Source organism: Pinus tabuliformis, chromosome X (assembly GCF_031772625.1).
Source record: "Pinus tabuliformis cultivar Carrire ecotype Pingquan chromosome X, CPIR1, whole genome shotgun sequence".
Taxonomy (NCBI): Eukaryota; Viridiplantae; Streptophyta; class Pinopsida; order Pinales; family Pinaceae; genus Pinus; species Pinus tabuliformis.
The window spans coordinates 862,890,147-862,907,909 of record NC_142308.1 but is presented as its reverse complement, the minus strand read 5'-3'; the positions used below and the strand labels follow the sequence as shown (position 1 = coordinate 862,907,909).

At 41.6% G+C, this 17,763-nt stretch overlaps 1 protein-coding gene across 1 annotated transcript in view; it reads left to right on the top strand.

The window, feature by feature from the left end:
• LOC149142436 (uncharacterized) overlaps positions 1-17,763 on the top strand; it is a 274,916-nt gene that overhangs the window by 94,543 nt on the left and 162,610 nt on the right. The gene's annotated exons all lie outside the window — the stretch shown is intronic.

The following is a 17,763-nucleotide window of genomic DNA, read 5'->3' as shown; positions in this document are numbered from 1 at the left end:
GCATGCAATTAGACACCCAGAAAATTGCCAAAAACTGTGCCAAGCTGAGCCATTTTATTAATATATCAAGGATAATACAAAAATGTATGGAGTAGGTGCACCTGGGCTTGCAAAAGCAAGCTAGACAAGTCCCAGTTGATAGAATGTGCTGCCCGGATGATAAATGGTACTGCTCCTTCAACCCTTGTGCTGGCCTTCGAAATCTGTTTCTGCTGGCTGGTGAAGAACTCAGCTTTGACCCTTCTAGATTGCTCAGAAAATTATGCAAAATTAGCCTTGGGCTCTCCTCACTAAACCCACAAAGACACAGAAAGGGTTGGGCCTGGTTCAACCTCTCGAAATTACCCCCAATTAGAGCGAGCTCCTCCTTCAGCTGGGAAATTTGCACCACCAGGAATTTTGCTACCAAAGCCCTCCAAAAATGTTTAGCAAACCTCCAACAATTCTCCTTATGTATCCTAGCAAAACTCAGCCCCAAACTCCCGGTCAAGCCTCACCCGACATGTGTTCTCCTCAAGTGACTGCATAGGCCCAAAGAAGCTCCTTCTGTGCATGCCCAGGAAAGAATAATTCAGCCTAAAGAATGGCCACTTGATCAACCCACCAAACCACTAAAAAAATGCTACCAGATGCTAAGGTAATGTGCCTCGAAAAGCCCAAAACCAGTTATGCCCTGAACTATCTCTCCTGAAGAGTGTGTGTCCCTTTTCTGTGCCCAATTTGCTTCGAATGCAGCTCGAATTTCCCTTTAATGCCTCCCGGAACAACTCCTTAAATGTGACAATGACTCCCTTAGGGTGGCACTCGAAGTCCACCGAAGGAGTTGAGATCTCCCCTTAGAATTCTCGTGTGCTAAACAACACTTCATAGACTTGGCTCAACAACTCAAGTGTATAAGAGAGTTGGTTTGTCAAATGATCAAAAGCGCCCAAATGATGTCTTCTCCTCCTATTTATCATTGAGCTCTCTCTCCATGTGGGCCGCATACATCGACCCCCTTTTCCTCTCGCTCTCTCTCCACAAGTGCACTTTTCTCCAAGGAGTGCGTATTCCTCTTGGGGTGGCTCCTACTTCCCACTAAGAAATCGATTTGCCCTATTTTCCAATGTTGGAGCCTTCTCAAGTCAATAATGCCAAGTGGGGTCCTCCCAACCCACTTTTCCCAAGTTTATGATGGAAAAACTCCAAAATTGGCAAAATTGGTAACTACTTAGCAAAATTGCTGAGTAGGAACATCATAGTCCTCCCTACTTAAATGTTGCTTGTCCTTAAGCAACTGCAATGATGGGTGTTGGAGTACCTCTTCCTCCTCCCAAGTGGCATCCTCCTCTGGCAAGTCCTTCCACTTCACTAGGAACTTCCGAACAGTCTTGTTCCTGAGCCTCCTCTCTCTCACCTCCAAAATGGTCTCTGGCACCAACAACAAATGCCCCTCATCATCCAAAGGGGGTAAATTAGTAGTCGTTGTCACTTGTTGTCCCAAGGCTGTTTTTAGGCATGAGGCATGAAACACATTGTGTACCTTGCTCCCTGGTGGGAGCTCCAACTCACAGGGTACCTCTCCAACTCGCTTGGTCACCTTGTAAGGCCCATAGAATTGTGGTTTGAGCTTCTCCACTCCCTTCGGCTTCAGAGTAGATTGCTTGTATGGTTGGAGCCTTAGAAATTCTAAGTCCTCAACCTCAAAATGCCTCTCGACTCAGTGCCGATTTGCATAGATTTTCTACTGGTTTTGTGTTGTTTGCAGGTTATCTTTGAGAGCCCTGAGGATGTCCTGGCTCTCCTGTGTCCAATCTTTGGCCCCTAGGGCCCTGTTGTCTCCAAACACCACGTCAGCAAAGGTCAGAGCATCATAATCATATAGTGCACGAAAGGGAGACATACCTATCGACATGTGATATGTGGTGTTATAGCAGTACTCTCCAAGGTGAAGCCACTTCACCCATGTGCGCTACTGCCAGGTCACGTAGTTGCGCAAGTACCCCTCCAACCACTTGTTCACAATCCCCATCTAACTGTCGGTTTGCGGGTGATAACTGGTACTGGGTGTGAGCTCAGTGCCCACTATCCGAAACAACTCTTGCCAGAATCCCCCCATAAACCGATTGTCCCTGTTGTTGTCGCACAGATTGTCACGACAACGCTCAGATCGAGCGCTGTCACCTTGATCCCTGATCTCTTCGTTTAAGCCGTCTCCTGAGGCTAAGGGGGGTAGACCCTATGGGACAAAGGAAGACCAACTGTGGACCAGTTGGGTTGGGAGACACAGCAAGGCAATTTAGCACTTGATTGACTTTAGAAGTTAATGTACCAGTGCCTTATGAAGTTAATGATTGAATAATTGTTTATCAAATGCTACAGAATATGAACTCATTAACAATCTTTTATCATCAAATAACTCAAACAAAGATTAATTTTACCAAATGCGAGATAATCAATAAATGCTCAATGGCTTAACAATATTCCAACAATTAAAATTTAAAAGATTAAACGCTTTAAATAACCACGAAATTTAAACGCTGACCAGTTCACAAAATGATTCACCACTTTTCAATAGTTAATCTTTTTCAAAATTTTTTAAATTAAAAAAAAAAAAATCTAAGTTTAAAATAAAACAAAACTAAAGTCTAAAAATCTAAGCTATAAAACAAAATTCTAAATAAAAGCCTAAGGACTAACTTTTTATGTTTTTGGGATATATATATATATATATATATATATATATATATATATATATATATATATATATATATATTTATTTATTTATTTATTTTTAATTTTTTAATTTATTTTTTAATTTTTAAAATTTGTAAATTTTTAATTATTTATATCTTTTTTTTTATTGTTTATATTTTATTTTTGGATCCTTGAACTTAGCCCTTTGGAAAAATCACCTAGGACCTAGGACTTAGGACTTATGAGGGGATTAAAACATTTTCTAACCCTCAAGACACTTTACATCATGACTTTTATAATTTTACATCTCAAGGGGGAAAACCCATTTGACATAGACCCTCATAGACCACCCAGTTCTGCGAAACAAATATAATATAGCAGACAGATCAAGCAATTTGTAAAAACCTAACCAAATAGTTAGAATTATTTCCAAATTACTTTTACATAGACTCGAGGCACACTAGGATTCCCCTAGGATTCTAATGACAAAATTCATTCCGGCTTTGGGGTTAGGCTGAAGGAAAACTCTGCCGATCATGGATCGGTGAGACAAAAAACCTTCCGGAACGTAGATTATCACCAGAAAGTTAGGTTTACCTAGGCAATTTACATACATGACTCAGATCTGCTAAGATTATTTACAAGTTACACATGCAGACTGGGTTTACAACATAACATGATCAGGTTGACGATGACTGTCGAATGGCATGGACATGTCGATTAAGCACTATCCCTTTTGTGAAAAAAGGGGGTGTACTGCTATGGGTAGTTGACACGTAGTGGTCAACACCTGTCATTCACTATGGTCTTGGGGAGGCCATGTAGCATGAACACCTTAGCCACCTGTGAAGTTGATGATCGAGAAGGTATGGTGAAAAAATGGGTGTACTTGGTCAACCTATCGACCACTACATATATGCAATATTGCCCCTGTGTTGTTGGCAACCTTGTAATAAAATCCATGGAAATACTCTCCCATTTCCTCTCAGGAATGGGTAGGGGCTGCAATAATCCCTTGGGGTGTGTCTGCTTTCCCTTGTTCCTTTGACAAATATCACACTCTTGTATATGCCTCAAAACGTCCCCCTTGAGGCCCCTCCATGTGAAATGATCCCGGATAACTTTGTATGTCTTGAGGAACCCTGATGCCCAGCTCCATGCAAGGCACTGTTTGGTGGCCTGCTAATGCCACCTCCTCCGATAAACTCCTGCCAGAGTATGCTGATCACCTAGTGATCCTGTGTACAAATGCCATACCAAAAAAACCAAAAGAGCCTGTCCATAAACTGGTTGGCCACTGGTGCTGAACAAGACTCCCCTAGCGAATGTGCATGCTCAACTGCTAAGTTAACTGCACCATCCTGGTTGTAGTCAACCCGCATACATTGGAAATGATAGGTGGTCCCTCCCAGATCCCAATGCTAGTCGAGGCTTCCAGCATCACAAGTGCTTGGAAACTCCTGCTGAGCTCCCCCTGGGTCCACTACCATCTCCATAGTCCACTCCACTGGGTACCAACTTAGAATCTCTTGCCACCCAACCCCAAGAGAGGGATCGAATGCACGAACTCCCGCACATAGAACAACCCCAGCATGCGGGTGTTGCACCCTTTGCAACTCAGGTCGTCTCATCTTACTATCCTGGTTAATACATACAATTTGACTAGGTAGCTCTGTCTCCCTCTGTCCACTGGGCCAAGGTAACCTAACAATGCTGCCAGCCCTGTCTATGTATGCCCGAAGAGGGCCGCTCTCACGCTTCAACGTGCACTCTAGCTGCACCAGTAGGGAATCCAATTGCTCCCCAACGTGAGTCAATTTGGCTGTGGACTCGGCACAAACCGCTCTCATGCCCTCCAACTCCTCGTTCTGCTGCAGAATCGCCTCTCGCACTATCGCACCTTCCTTTTTAATGCTAGAAGGTCATCCTGAAATTGATGGAACTGTAGTGGGCATCTATCACCTGTAAACTTGGTCACGGTTGCAGATACCTCAACCACTGTTGGCATCTCGTCCAGGGATGGCACCCCCTCAACAAATGGCTCTATGCGAGTAGGCTCTATCATCTCCACCAGGGTGTCAACTGGGGCTATCAAAGAGGTCTCTAATAAAGGTGACTCTTGCGCCACACTGGGTATATCGATGTGCTCCTCACCATCTTGTGGGCTCTCAGCCTCATGCTCAACCGCCTCCTTAGGCTCCTGATATCTAAAGCTAGGTCTCCACCAGCAAAAGCGCCCCTGGTCTCACCCTGTAACCGTCTTTGTCCTGTTTGCTCCTTTTCAGGAGATCTGGTGCCCTAATCTAGTCGACTTTCCCCACACAATTTAGATGGCTGCACCCCTATGGCCTACTCGCCTCTAACGTCTTTGTTGTAAGGGTGAGGATGGGTTTGGTCTGTCACCCTCCTCAAATGGGCCAACCTCTCATCGTCCCAATGAATTCTACCCCAGAATTTCTGCATATTGGATTTCCCTTGAGCCATGGGTTTGTCTTCGGTTTCACCCGTCACTGTGCACTCATACCCAAAGCTTCCATGATCTTTGGGCTATTCCCACAACTGGGCCAAGGTCATGCTCTGATACCACTGTAATGATCCTTAATAGGAAGACAAGTGATAACAAGCAAATAATACATGCAACAAACTACAAAAACGAAATATTCAGCAAACACCCATATAAAAGCTGCAAATGGAGAACTTCTAAGCCATTTTATTATATTTTTGCAAGTCAAATACAATAGATGATGGAATGGTGCACCTGGGCTTGTCTGAAAGGACAAGCAGGACCAAACCCAGGTAGGAAAATGGCTGAGCTGAAGGCTGCCCAGCTGCTACACCAATTTGCATTGCGCTGCCCAGAAACTACAACTCTACTGAAGTTCGAATGGCTGGAAGGTGCCCTGAAACTGCCCAAAAATTTATATGCTTTTAACCTTGTACTCCTTGGCCAAAACCTACAAAAACCCATAAATGGTTTGGCCCGATTTGGACTTCCAAAAATTGACCCCCGAAGGTACTATTCAATCCCCAACAATTCTACACTGTCTGCTGCAAATATACGACTTAAAACCCCACCTTCGATGCAAAATAAAATTATGAAACTTTATATTTGGGATCCTTGATAAAAACCCAGAAAAACCCAGAAAGGATTTTGGCTGGTTTAGACTTCTGATTTTCGACCCCCTTGGAGCCTCACCTCATCTCTAGCTGCCAATTTCGACTAGTTGGAAATTGTCTGTAAATCCACGTGAAAACTTCTCCAAAATGCTGAGTTCACTCGTGCTATCCAATCCTTGATTCCCCGGATGATCTCTTGGCCCAACCCAGCTGCTCCCAAGTACCACGAAAATCTGCTGTGTGGCCTTTGTGCTGTCCCCCAGCCCAACAGGTCGAATTGCTGGAATGCTGGCTCAATTGGCTGTAAACCCAACAAGAACGCTGGTCTAATGCTTCTACCTCAGCTCCCCAACTCCTGGACAAGCAATCAGATCTCTGATTGCCTAAATCTCCCTCTACGTGTTTCCTGGCTGCCTAGAAATACGCACTCCTTTCTCTGCGCTGGTTGGTGGTGCTATGTCACTGCCCCATAACTCCTGAAATCATTGTAGCACTGCCTCTCTAGGGTGGGCACGGATGGTCCCCCGAAGTAGTGGTTGAATCTCTCGCTTGAGAGATTCGTGACTAAACAGCTGGTTGACTCAGCTAAACAACAGAGTGAACAATCGAGTGATTTTGTTTGCAAGATGTATGAATGAATCCCAAAATGAGAGTCGCTCCCTCCTTATAACTACTTGGGCCTCCCTTGCCTCATGTGGGCCCCTCCATCCACCTATTCGACTTTCCCTCCATTTGAATGGGCCAATTCGAATTCCCATGTGGGTCGACCCCACATTCCACTAGCAACCAAATTAAGTCAATTTGCCTCCTAAGTCCCTAAGTCAAAAATGATGGGTTCTCTTCCTTAGCCAAAATTGTGCAAAATTGTGTAGCAACACCCTATTACAAATGTGTTTGAGAAGGGACATGACAGAGTTCGAGTCTTCTAGGTAAGTAACATGAAGAGGCGAACAGATTACACACAAAAAAAAAACTAGACATTTTACTGTTTGTTCGAGTCTTCTCCCAAAGACCGAACCCCAGTGTTTATACCTAGCAGCAAGGGCAATGTGACCTTCGAATACTTGAAAAACACGTCCTCCATTGGCACAAACCCAACCTCGTACCCACACCCAAATCCCTATTAATTTTCATAGTGTTCTATGCTGTAATAATCACTTAAAACAATTTTCTTCAATTTCAATCACCCTAATAACATTTAAGCAATTATAAATAAAACAATAAACAATAATGCACAATAGAAGATAGCCAAGCACAGTGAGACAAATATTTTTGTCAAAGACCAGGGAAAAACCCCACGAGGGGGAAAACCCCACGAGGGGGAAAACCCATAATCAATTCTTCTTCTTCTATTAGTCAATCAATGTTCAACTTGAGATACATCAGTCCAATAGTACATCCAATAACTAGTCAAAGTCAATGCTTTGACTCTCTAAGTCAACCAATCCAAAACCAATCAATAATGAGAGATAAAGTCAAATCTGGTCAAATATGATAGTGTACAACTGAGGGTCGAAAATTTGGCTTGTGACAGTTTGGTCAACCACAGTGAACGAACCTTGTAATGCCTTAGTCAAACCCTCAGTCAACGTTCAAAATTTTGGTCAATGCAGAGAGAGAAATTCGGTCAACACAACAAAAGATTCTAGTCAAAGGTTTGACCTTCCAATAGTCAAAGATTCGATTAAATCAGTAGTAGAAAATCTCGTTCAAAACAGAGGTTCCCTAGTTCCAACCTACGGTGAACGCCAGTTAAAGTGCCCAGAAAGGTTCGGTTAACAGAAACAAAGTCTCCGTGAATGCTTGACCTCTAATCACAGAATAGAGCTCGGTTAAATCAGAGTCAAAGTGCCCAGGTCAACACAAGTCAAAGTAGCCCAAAACAGAAAAGTCAACTTGGTCAAACATAAATCTTTCTCTCCTGCTTCACATGTGTGGATTCCTCTTGCAATTTCAGAGATGGTCAAACTTGATGTGATGTAATGATGCCAAATGAGGAGTCAACGATGGTCAATATATGTGTGACTTAGGATGGCCAATTTCCACTTTAGGCCAATTTGATCTTCACTGGGCCAACTTGGTCAAAGTTGAAAAATTGAATTTTTCTTCATCATTTTGATGGTGAAATTCCAATAGAAGTTGCCCAATTTCAACACTCCCTCTCAGCTAGGGAGGAATTTTTCACTGCACCATAAGTCTCATCTTGGATGTACATGTCTCAAACATAAGAGAAGCTCATCTCGTCTCATCTCATCTCATCTCATCTCATCTAAGTTGAACAATGATGACTCAATCCATAGAAGAAAAAGAATGATCCATACGACAATAGGGGAGATCTCCTTACGACAACCAAGTCCATGGCAATCATAAATGACCTTGGTAAAGATCATACATACCCTATGTACACTGACTGACCCTCACCCAACTTGATCCTCAGTAATCAAGTGGTAGAACACCTGCATCCAATGTTTAGGGGGATCAATTTACCTTCACCAAGTCCATGGCAGTTGCGTTCGACATTGGTAAAGATCACACACACCTAAGTCTCCTAACCCATTGGCCATATGGGTGGCAATCTCGACAAGCTTAACCAAGTCCATGGCCCTTGGTCAATAAAGACACAAGGTGACTTGCGGGTAGGATGCATACCGGGGCATGTACTTAGCCAAGTCCATGGCTCTAAGGAGTACTGTCACACCCAAGAGCCTCGCTGCTCAATCAATCCTTACCAAGTCCATGGTTAGTTGAAAGACTAGGGGAGAGCAAATGCTCAGTGTTCTCGATTAGCAATGTTCCCTCTCAGGGAGGGATACATTCTCCTGCACTCCAAGCTGCTCTCTGAAGAATATGAACTTCGCTTTCGGCAAAGGCTTGGTGAGAATGTCTCCAACCTTCTCATCAATCAAGATGTGTTGGAGCCTCACTGCTCCTCGCAGTACCATATCTTTGATATGTTGAAGTTTCTAAGTCTAATAATTAGAAACCCTCCATGTACTTTCTGATTTATTCTTTCCTACTTGTGCTAATTAATTAACAAGCTATTTACCATGTAAATACTGAAAATAAACACAAGTACATGCTCAACACATTACAAATCATTAACTGAAGGAAACAGAAATAAGCACACAAATGACATCGTTATTTTTGGACTAATGTCCCCAGAAAAACCCAATGCGGGAAAACTGGTGGAGCTATTTGAGGGTTTGATTTATTAAGCAGTTTTAGAATACAATCTAGGTGCCAAATCCGGTTCACCCAACAGAGAAAAATCGCGGCAGTAGTACCTCTCTTTCAGAGACAAATGCTCTGGCTAAAACTTCAGATAAACACTCTGGCAACTCAACTCCAATTTGCCCCACGAAAAACCCCAGCGTCAGCCTCTAGGGACTACGTTAGCCTCTTCTGTCCTTTGCGTCAGCTTTCCCGGCAGTTCTGACAGTTCCTGGCAGTTCCGACTGTTCCCAGCAGTTCTGGCTTTTGCCCTCTGCGTCAGCTTTCCCAGCAGTTCCGGCTGTTCCCGGCAGTTGCGGCTTCTGCCCTTTGCGTCAGCTTCTACCCTTTGCATCAGCTTTCTTGTCTATTCCGGCAGTTCCCGATAGTTCTGGCAGTTCCCGGTAGTTCCGTCTTCTGCCCTCTGCGTCAGCTTTCCCGGTTGCTGCGCTGATCCTCCCGATACTATCTCTGCCTCTCTGCTTCTATATTCATTGCCTCTCAGCTACAACTCCAGATCGCTCTCTCAACTTTCTCAGCAAACCTAGCCCCAGAAAGTCGAAATCTTGATCTCTTGGTGTGTTCTCCAAGTGACCCTCAAGCCTCCTCTTACACTTTTCTCGTTGACAAATCAACGACCGAGATTAAGTCCCTAATCAACGGCTAAGGTTAGATCTGGCTTGATCCATGACTTTTGGACCATTCTAACACAGTTTTATATTAATTCACATTAATATTTTATTTTCCCTAAGTTTAGACTTAGGGACTCTATTAAAAATATTAATTATTTTAATATATGCCAAACTGCTTAGAATCTGCCCGAACCGTGTCTGGGTATTGGAGATCTCTCATGAGCCTTAGCCTCTCCACCAATTTCGTGGCTAGAGCACATCCGATGCTACCTCAAATCAACACTCCCTCTTAGCGAGGACTGTGCTCTAGTAATACTCCTCACTGAGCATCACTCTGATCATTCGGCACCGGTCCCCATGTTGATGCTAGCCCTGCTGCCCAACATCCTCTGCACTACTGCATCCTATAATGCTACCCATGGCCCTGCCACTGCCACTGTTGCATCTGTATTGCAACTCCCTCTACATCTATGCTGCTGTCCATGGCCTTGCTAGTTGCCACTGCCGCTGTTGCATCTGCACTGCAACGCCTCTCATCATGCTGCATCGTGCTGCCCATAGCACTACCACTGCTAACTACTGTACTGCAACTCAGTTACTGAGAAGTAAGTAACTGATCTCCCAATTCTGACATCTCCATCAGGCTAGAAACACTCCTGATGCTGAAGCTCCCTCTGTCACTTACAAGTACTCCCTCTCTGACCTCTACGCTGCTGCAACAACTCCATGCATCTCGCACTGTTGCACACCTATCTGTGCCATCCTGCACTGGTGCAACACTCCCGTGCCTCCCGCACTGTTGCAGCCTGCTAGCCTCGCGCGGTCCTGGGAATCCTGCACTGTAGCTTGCTCTGTCGCTCCATCCGCATCTGTCTCTACTGACATTGCTAGTATTGCTACACCTCTTCTGGGCTCTCGTAGGAAGGTCTAATCCAAGAGGCTGGGTACCTTGAGGATTCTGCCGCTCATCGCCCATAGTCCTCCTGACTACAGCTCGATGTCTCCCCACTTCTTCTGACGTGGCACATGAGCACTCATGGAACATAGAAGAGACATGATTCTGGACTTCCAAATGACAAAGTTGGATGCCTCATCCAACCTATCCTGATCCCTCAGCCCATTCATGGCCATCTCTCTGCTCTTCTTGTTGTTGATGGTTTATAATCCAACCAGGGAATCATATATCTTCTTTGAAGTGTCAAGATTTGAGACATGTGGAATCAAATGATCTCTAATAGACTCCACAATAATACTCATGGTTGTGATGGTTGTGATGTCATCCTTGTATTTTGCTTTCCCTTCATTATCTATAGGTTCAGTAAATCTTGCCTTTCACAAGATCCAAAACATCATTCTTTGCAAGAATGAAGTCAATCCTTGTCTTCCGGCCCTGAAATTTGTAGCTCCTTCCAACTCGTTCTTTGTCTTCATAGAGGAACCCATGGTCATAGATAAACATTCAGATTACAGATGTAGGTCTCTGCAAGAGTGATTTCAATGCCCTTTCCTTCACCAAAGCTCTAATACCATGTTGATTTTTTAAGTGCAATAGATACAACCACTAATTTATGAAAAATTGATAATTACTTCCAATGATGTAGATATTATTTTAGCACTTCTAGTTTATCATTAAGCAATTACACTTCAAAAATTCAACCATAAAAATAGTAGGATAGTAGAGATCACAATGCACAAAGATAACACAAGATTTACCTTGGGAAAACCCACTTGGGGGAAAAACCCAACAACCTTTTCCTTAGAGAAATTCTTTAGTTCAACAAGAGATGCACCTAATTCTTCTAGTCAAATACAAAGGTCAAACTGACCAGCAATACAACTCTGGTCAAACCTGGTCAAACTGCCCTCTTGTCAAGTCTCCAATCTACCCAACAAACTCGACCTTGCTTGATCTTTGTTGTCGCGCAGATTGGCACGACAACGCTCAGACCGGGGGCTGTCACTCTGATCCCCGATCCCTCTGTTTAAGCTTGTCTCCCGCGGCTAAGGGGGGTAGACCCTGTGAGATGATGGAGACCAACTGTCGACCAGTTGGTTGGGAGACACGAGACACGACTAAGATGATTTGATTAATCGAACAGACCAGTGCCTTAAGAGATTGTTATTACAATGATTACTTGTTAAATGATATAGAAACATAAACCGCGAAAAGCAATCATTTGTCATCAGCGAAATCAAGTGATCAAAACGATATCCAGCATCTGGAAACTTTGAAGAGATAAATGCCTTAAACCACCATGAGCATCATGAATTATTAACCAGACATTGGATTTCGTATCTCGATTTAAAAAATTAGATCTCAGTATGAAAGATATAACATGATAGACAACTGAAACTGGCAAAATAGTTTTTCCACGAAAATTTTTTATGCTTTTCAATTTTTTTTTTTTTTTTTTTTTTATATTTTTTTATATATATCATTTTTTTTTTTGAAATATTATAAAAAAAAGAAAATTAAAAAATCCAAAAAAAATAAAAATATCTATCCTAAAACAAAAATTAAAATCTTAAATCTAAAACTTTAAATAAAACTAAATCTAAACAATTTTTTTTTTACAAATAAAACTAATCAAAATTTCAATAAAAAACAAATCTAACTCTAAAAGTTGAAATATGTATATGCATATAACCTAAAAAATAAAAAAAATAAAATGAAATTTAATATCTAAAGCCAAATCGCATTTTTCCTTTTTTGATTTTTTATAAAACTCAACCAAACTTAAAACTATAGAAAATATATACATAAACTTAAATCTAAAAAAAAAAAAAAAAAAAAACTAATAAACAAAATCTAAAGTAAAATATAAATGAAACTATATGGAATTAAAATCTACACTAAAACATTACCCTAAACCTACGACTAACACATTTAATCTAAAGTAAATAAATGCAACCAGCCTGAAAACCCTACGGTAACGTAAATCAAACAAAACGAATACGCAGTGATGACCATAGACTAAAATCGATTTGCCTGGGCATTACGATACCTCTCAGCAGAAAAAAACGATACATATTTGTTACCTGAGGCGCGTCTATACATATCACCATAAATCCCAAACGCAGCTATTCGAAAATGATGAAACGTTACCTGAATCGAAATGCACTGAACTCACGCCAGAACCCGTGAGAAATCTGCGTGGATGTTTGCTTGAAACGCAGGGGGTTATTGTTTCTCTGCGTATGCATCTGAGGGATGCTTCAATGGCGTAATAGATGCGCAGCACAAGAAATCGATTTTACTGAAGACACAGAAATTACCGCATAAAGTCTCCTTGATGGCGGACTGGGATCATTTGAGAGTGTTGCGGGTTCCAGCAAAACAGACGGCGGCGATTTAAGGAGCTGAGCTTGACGGCTGGTAACGCATACAATGTATCTGGCCCGTAACTACAAATCGTGGACGGATTTTCACGCTGAGGAAGTGATGCTTTCATGTGCTGAGCCTATGTATCTATTTGCCACCGCTTTGAAGCCTCCAGCGACCAAAATCACCACTGATGAAAGCAACAAAAATTGGCTCAACAAAACACGATTTTCTTGGGCGTTTTCTGAGTGTGAAAGCAGCAAAAAAAAAATTTCGGTTTGGTGCACAGGGTTGCGTTTTGAAAGCTGCAACAATGGAGATGGCAGTAGACGGTATTCACGCGGAAAAAATGCCACTGTTGAACGCCCCTCTTTTTTTTTTTTTTTTTTTTCTCTGTTGCCGGCAATGTTACCCTTGATGGCAGTCCTGCAAAAAACGACAAAACCCTAATCAAATCTGCATAAAGCAAAATCTAAAACCCTAGAACAGAAAAAAAAAATTTAAACCCTAAGACAGCTAATAAATTTACAGATTTTTGGCCCCTGAAATAGCCAGATTCAGCAAATAAGAGCAGAAATACTTTCAGAATATCAGATATTTTGAACTTCACTGTGAACAGAAAGAAAAATCTCTCAATGTAAAACACGAAATAAAACTTAAAAGATTAACCCAGGGCACAATCAGCTGGGCTCTGCACAGAAAATGCTTGCGGGAGTTGGCTGGTTCAGCCGAGAACTTCCCCGAAACGCCCACAAAATTTCCTTCAAAAGATGTTTTCCTGCACATCTCAAGCAACCATCAGCAAAGAGAGAGAGAAAGCTGCTAGATCTCAGGAAATAATGGAGATACCTGCCATTATTTCAGAAACCCTAGCAGCCCTCAAACCCTAGCAGGTGAACAAGATACCTGTGCTCACACTACTCTAAAAACAAGCTATGATAAATGGGTGAAAACTGAAATATGCAGAAAATTAAAGATCTCACAGCAATTCCGGAGAGTAACACCAGCCAGTTTTGAACCCCAAAGTCTTTTTATTAATCAGAAAATCAGATTACAAGAGAGCTTTTCAGTACAGACTCACAGATCAGATGATTTGAAATGACCCCCTAAGACCCTATATAAAGGAAATGATCCTAACGGCTAGTTCAAGTGATCCATGTAGAAATGATCTCGACCGTTGATGAGGATCAAGACATCTCTTGATCTCATCCGTCGATTTATTAACATTATTATTTTATTAGTTAGGGTTTTTGCTTGATTTTTTAATTTTTTTATTATTTTTCATTATTTTATTATTTTTATTCATTTTTTAATTTTTTAATTCATTTTAAAATGGATCACTGAACTAAACCTTCAGAAACATCACCTAGGACCTAGGACTTAGGACTCATGAGGGGATTTAAAACATTTCTCGACCCTCAGGACACATTACATCATGACTTTTACAAAATTACATCTTAAGGGACAAACCCAATTAATACAGACCCTCACAAAATACCCAGTTCTGCGACACAACGATAATCTAGCAGATCAACACACTAGGATTCTCCTAAAGTTCTAACGACAAAATCAATCCCGGCTTTGGGGTCAGGTTTGAAGGAAAACTCTGCCGATCCGTGGATCGGTGAGACAAAAAACCTTCCGGGACGTAGATTATCATCAGAAAGTTAGGTCCACCTAGGCAAATTATACACATGACTCATGTCTGCTAAGATTATTTACAGTTAATACATGCAGACTGGGTTTACAATCAAAAAGATCAAGCTGCTGATGATGGCCGGATGGCACGGACATGCTGATCAGGTGCTGCTTCTTTCTGTCAAGAAAAACGGGGTGCACTGCATGGGTAGTTGACCAGTAGTGGTCAACAATCTTCCTAGACCAAACTTCAGCGTTCTTCTCTACACCCCGAAACTCAGCTCTTCTACCCAGAAACTTTGGACTTGCTACCCAAAAACTGCCCAGAAAACCACACGTGCGAAGCTACAGAAGGAGAGTTTCACACATGCGAGATAGATAGAGAGAGAAAGCTAGAGATGTCTTTCTCCTTTGTCCTTTTTTGTCTTTCTTGTCCTTCTTCTTCTTCGCTTGAATGGATAGAAGATATCTTTTCTTATGTGATCTGAATTTCTGCGTTGTGGAGGAGGACGAGTGGAGTATATATAGAGTTCTGGATGGCTAGATGGGTGCCACTTCAACTGGGGCTGACTTGACTTGAAGGAGGGCTGACTTGACAACTTTGGAGCCAAAAATTCAAAATTCAAAATTTTCTCTTTTGAAACCGACATGAAGAACATGTCTTAAATTCATTATTACATATATTTCAAGGTCTAAAATATTAACTATGAAGACCGACCATAGCTACAAAATTCAACACTTATGGCAATTTACTTGTGACATCATTTTACATGCTTTGAAGATTACATGCTGCAATTCATTAATTGATGGTTGAATGTATCTTGTCTAATTTCATTTAACTCCTAGAACTTGATTTAATTTAACTTAGCTTAAGTCAAGCCTTAGCCTTTTTGTCTCATAAGGTCCACCCCCTTGGCTTCAATAGGAGTTAGCCTAAACAGAGAAGCTGAGATCTGAGTGACAACTACTCATCTCGAGACTTGCTCCCAAGGCCACACCAAGTGGAGTTAAATATTTTCTCCACGTTAGCCCAGGTGTGGATTTAGGTGGCAACATGTAGAAGACCCACTGTCCACTAACCAAACATCACTGCTATTGGTAATAGTGCCTGGAAGAGCGGAAATAAAGACTTTCTCGTCAGCTCCCTCTGGCTCTAGAATAGCTTCCTTTTGAAACTTGTCTTCCATTTTGAGACTTGGGAACATTTGGCAACAGTTCAGAAAATCTAGTCAAGCTATTGAACGCTTGTCTCTTAGGGTGACTTTAGGATACTATGTTTAATTTTCTACAAGATGCATAGTAGAAACCAATTATATGTTCTGATAATTACTACCTAATGATGTTTAACAATTCATCTTACGCCACTGATATCATTGAGCAATTGTGCACCGAAAATTTCAACAGTAAATGCAGCGAAAACAGTAAGATCATAAAGGGACAGCCATGCACAATAGAGAACAATTTTCTCCTTCCAAAAACGAAACTTGGGAGACAACCCAACAACTTTTCTTCTAGGAGAAATTATTCTGCAGCAAGGTTTACAAATCCAAATTGTCTAGAAATCTGTGCCAAAATCCAAGTCCAAATACTGGTCAAACCTGGTCAATTCCAGCAATTCAACACTGGTCAAACCAGCCAAAAATACACAAGTCAGTGCTGGTCAACAGTCAAAATTTTGGCCTGCAATCAAGCTCGGTCCTGCAGCGAACTCTTGTCAATGGTCAAACTCAGTCAAACTCAAATTCAGTCAACTTTCAGTGAATTCGGTCTCTATCTGTTACCACGTGCGGCTGCTCTAGAAGAGAGAGGATGTGATGATTGATTGATCAAGGTGAAGTGTCACATCGTATATATACAAGTCGAATGGGTGAATTTTGACCAAGGGACACACCCTTTCATGGTGGAGCCGACTTGTCCTTTTTGAGCCTATATGATGCCCAAAAAACAAAACTTTATTTTAATTTTCACAAATTTTCTAGGCCGACGTAAGTGACCTTTTGGCATGCTGGAATACCTCCTTATGCTACACAAAAAATCAACAGTTACAAGCGGGACTGGGCATGGCCAATCATAATAGACCTAGGATACCATAATACATAGCCTCCTCATGGCCTACAAGGCTTTTTACTTGCATCCTTTGGGCTTACAATGACAGCTGCCAAAAATGAAGATGTGCACATATGTACCTCTGCTGAAATCACAGATAACATGAGTTATCAGAACCAGATCAGTGACCAAACGGATTGACCCCCAAAATTGGAACTACATGGAAATTGGAGTGGAACTGGTACAAACCAAACACAATAGCTGGTCAACCAAAAAATACATGAAATATTCAAATTTTGATTAAAAAATATATATCATATACACCTATGCGATCCAAACCATTAGACACAAATATGCAAGTCTTCTCATGTATATAGCATTGTAAGGGTGAATATAGCAAAACGGCACTAAGTGCAGGACATATCTGAACTGAAATAAAACCACAATGTATATTGAGGCTCTAAATGGCATGCAAAGTCCAGAAATAATCATACTATGGTCTAGTATCAAATCAAACTACAGAAACATCTGAATTTTCAGCTTCCTTGGGTGAATAGTTCACTAGTACAAAACCAGTCAACCCAGCTGGTTCTGACCAGTTTTGGCTTGAACCAGCTAGTTATGACTGGTTTTGACTGTTTCAGAGCAAAACTGGGCATTTTCAACCTGAGGATTTGGTTCTGCACGGGAAACCCCAAAACTGGTCTGACTAGCCAGTTTAGTCGTTTTAGCTAACAATCAGTGTGCCTCTGATAACATTGGTTGGGACAAAACTGCTTATGAGTATACTCATTGTATGATTCATGAAAGTTAGTTTTCAAAATGCAACTCCATGGGTCAGATCTGTTCTGGAAACCCCATTTTTAATCCACTATCCAGTTTCCACAAAATCAAGTTTGGTTGTCTGTCACATAAGCATCATACTTTTCACAACTAATTGCAAGCTTTGCTTATTAGTTAAATTATAGGAATTGAGCCCTTTAGACGAATACTTATTGTAATTTACTTGTTGAAAACTGCAACCACTGCTCTCAAGTCATGCCTAAAATACGCATAAATTGTACACAGTAAATTGCTGTGTTCATATACCTACTCTTTGGAGTCCCTGTGATATTTTTTTAC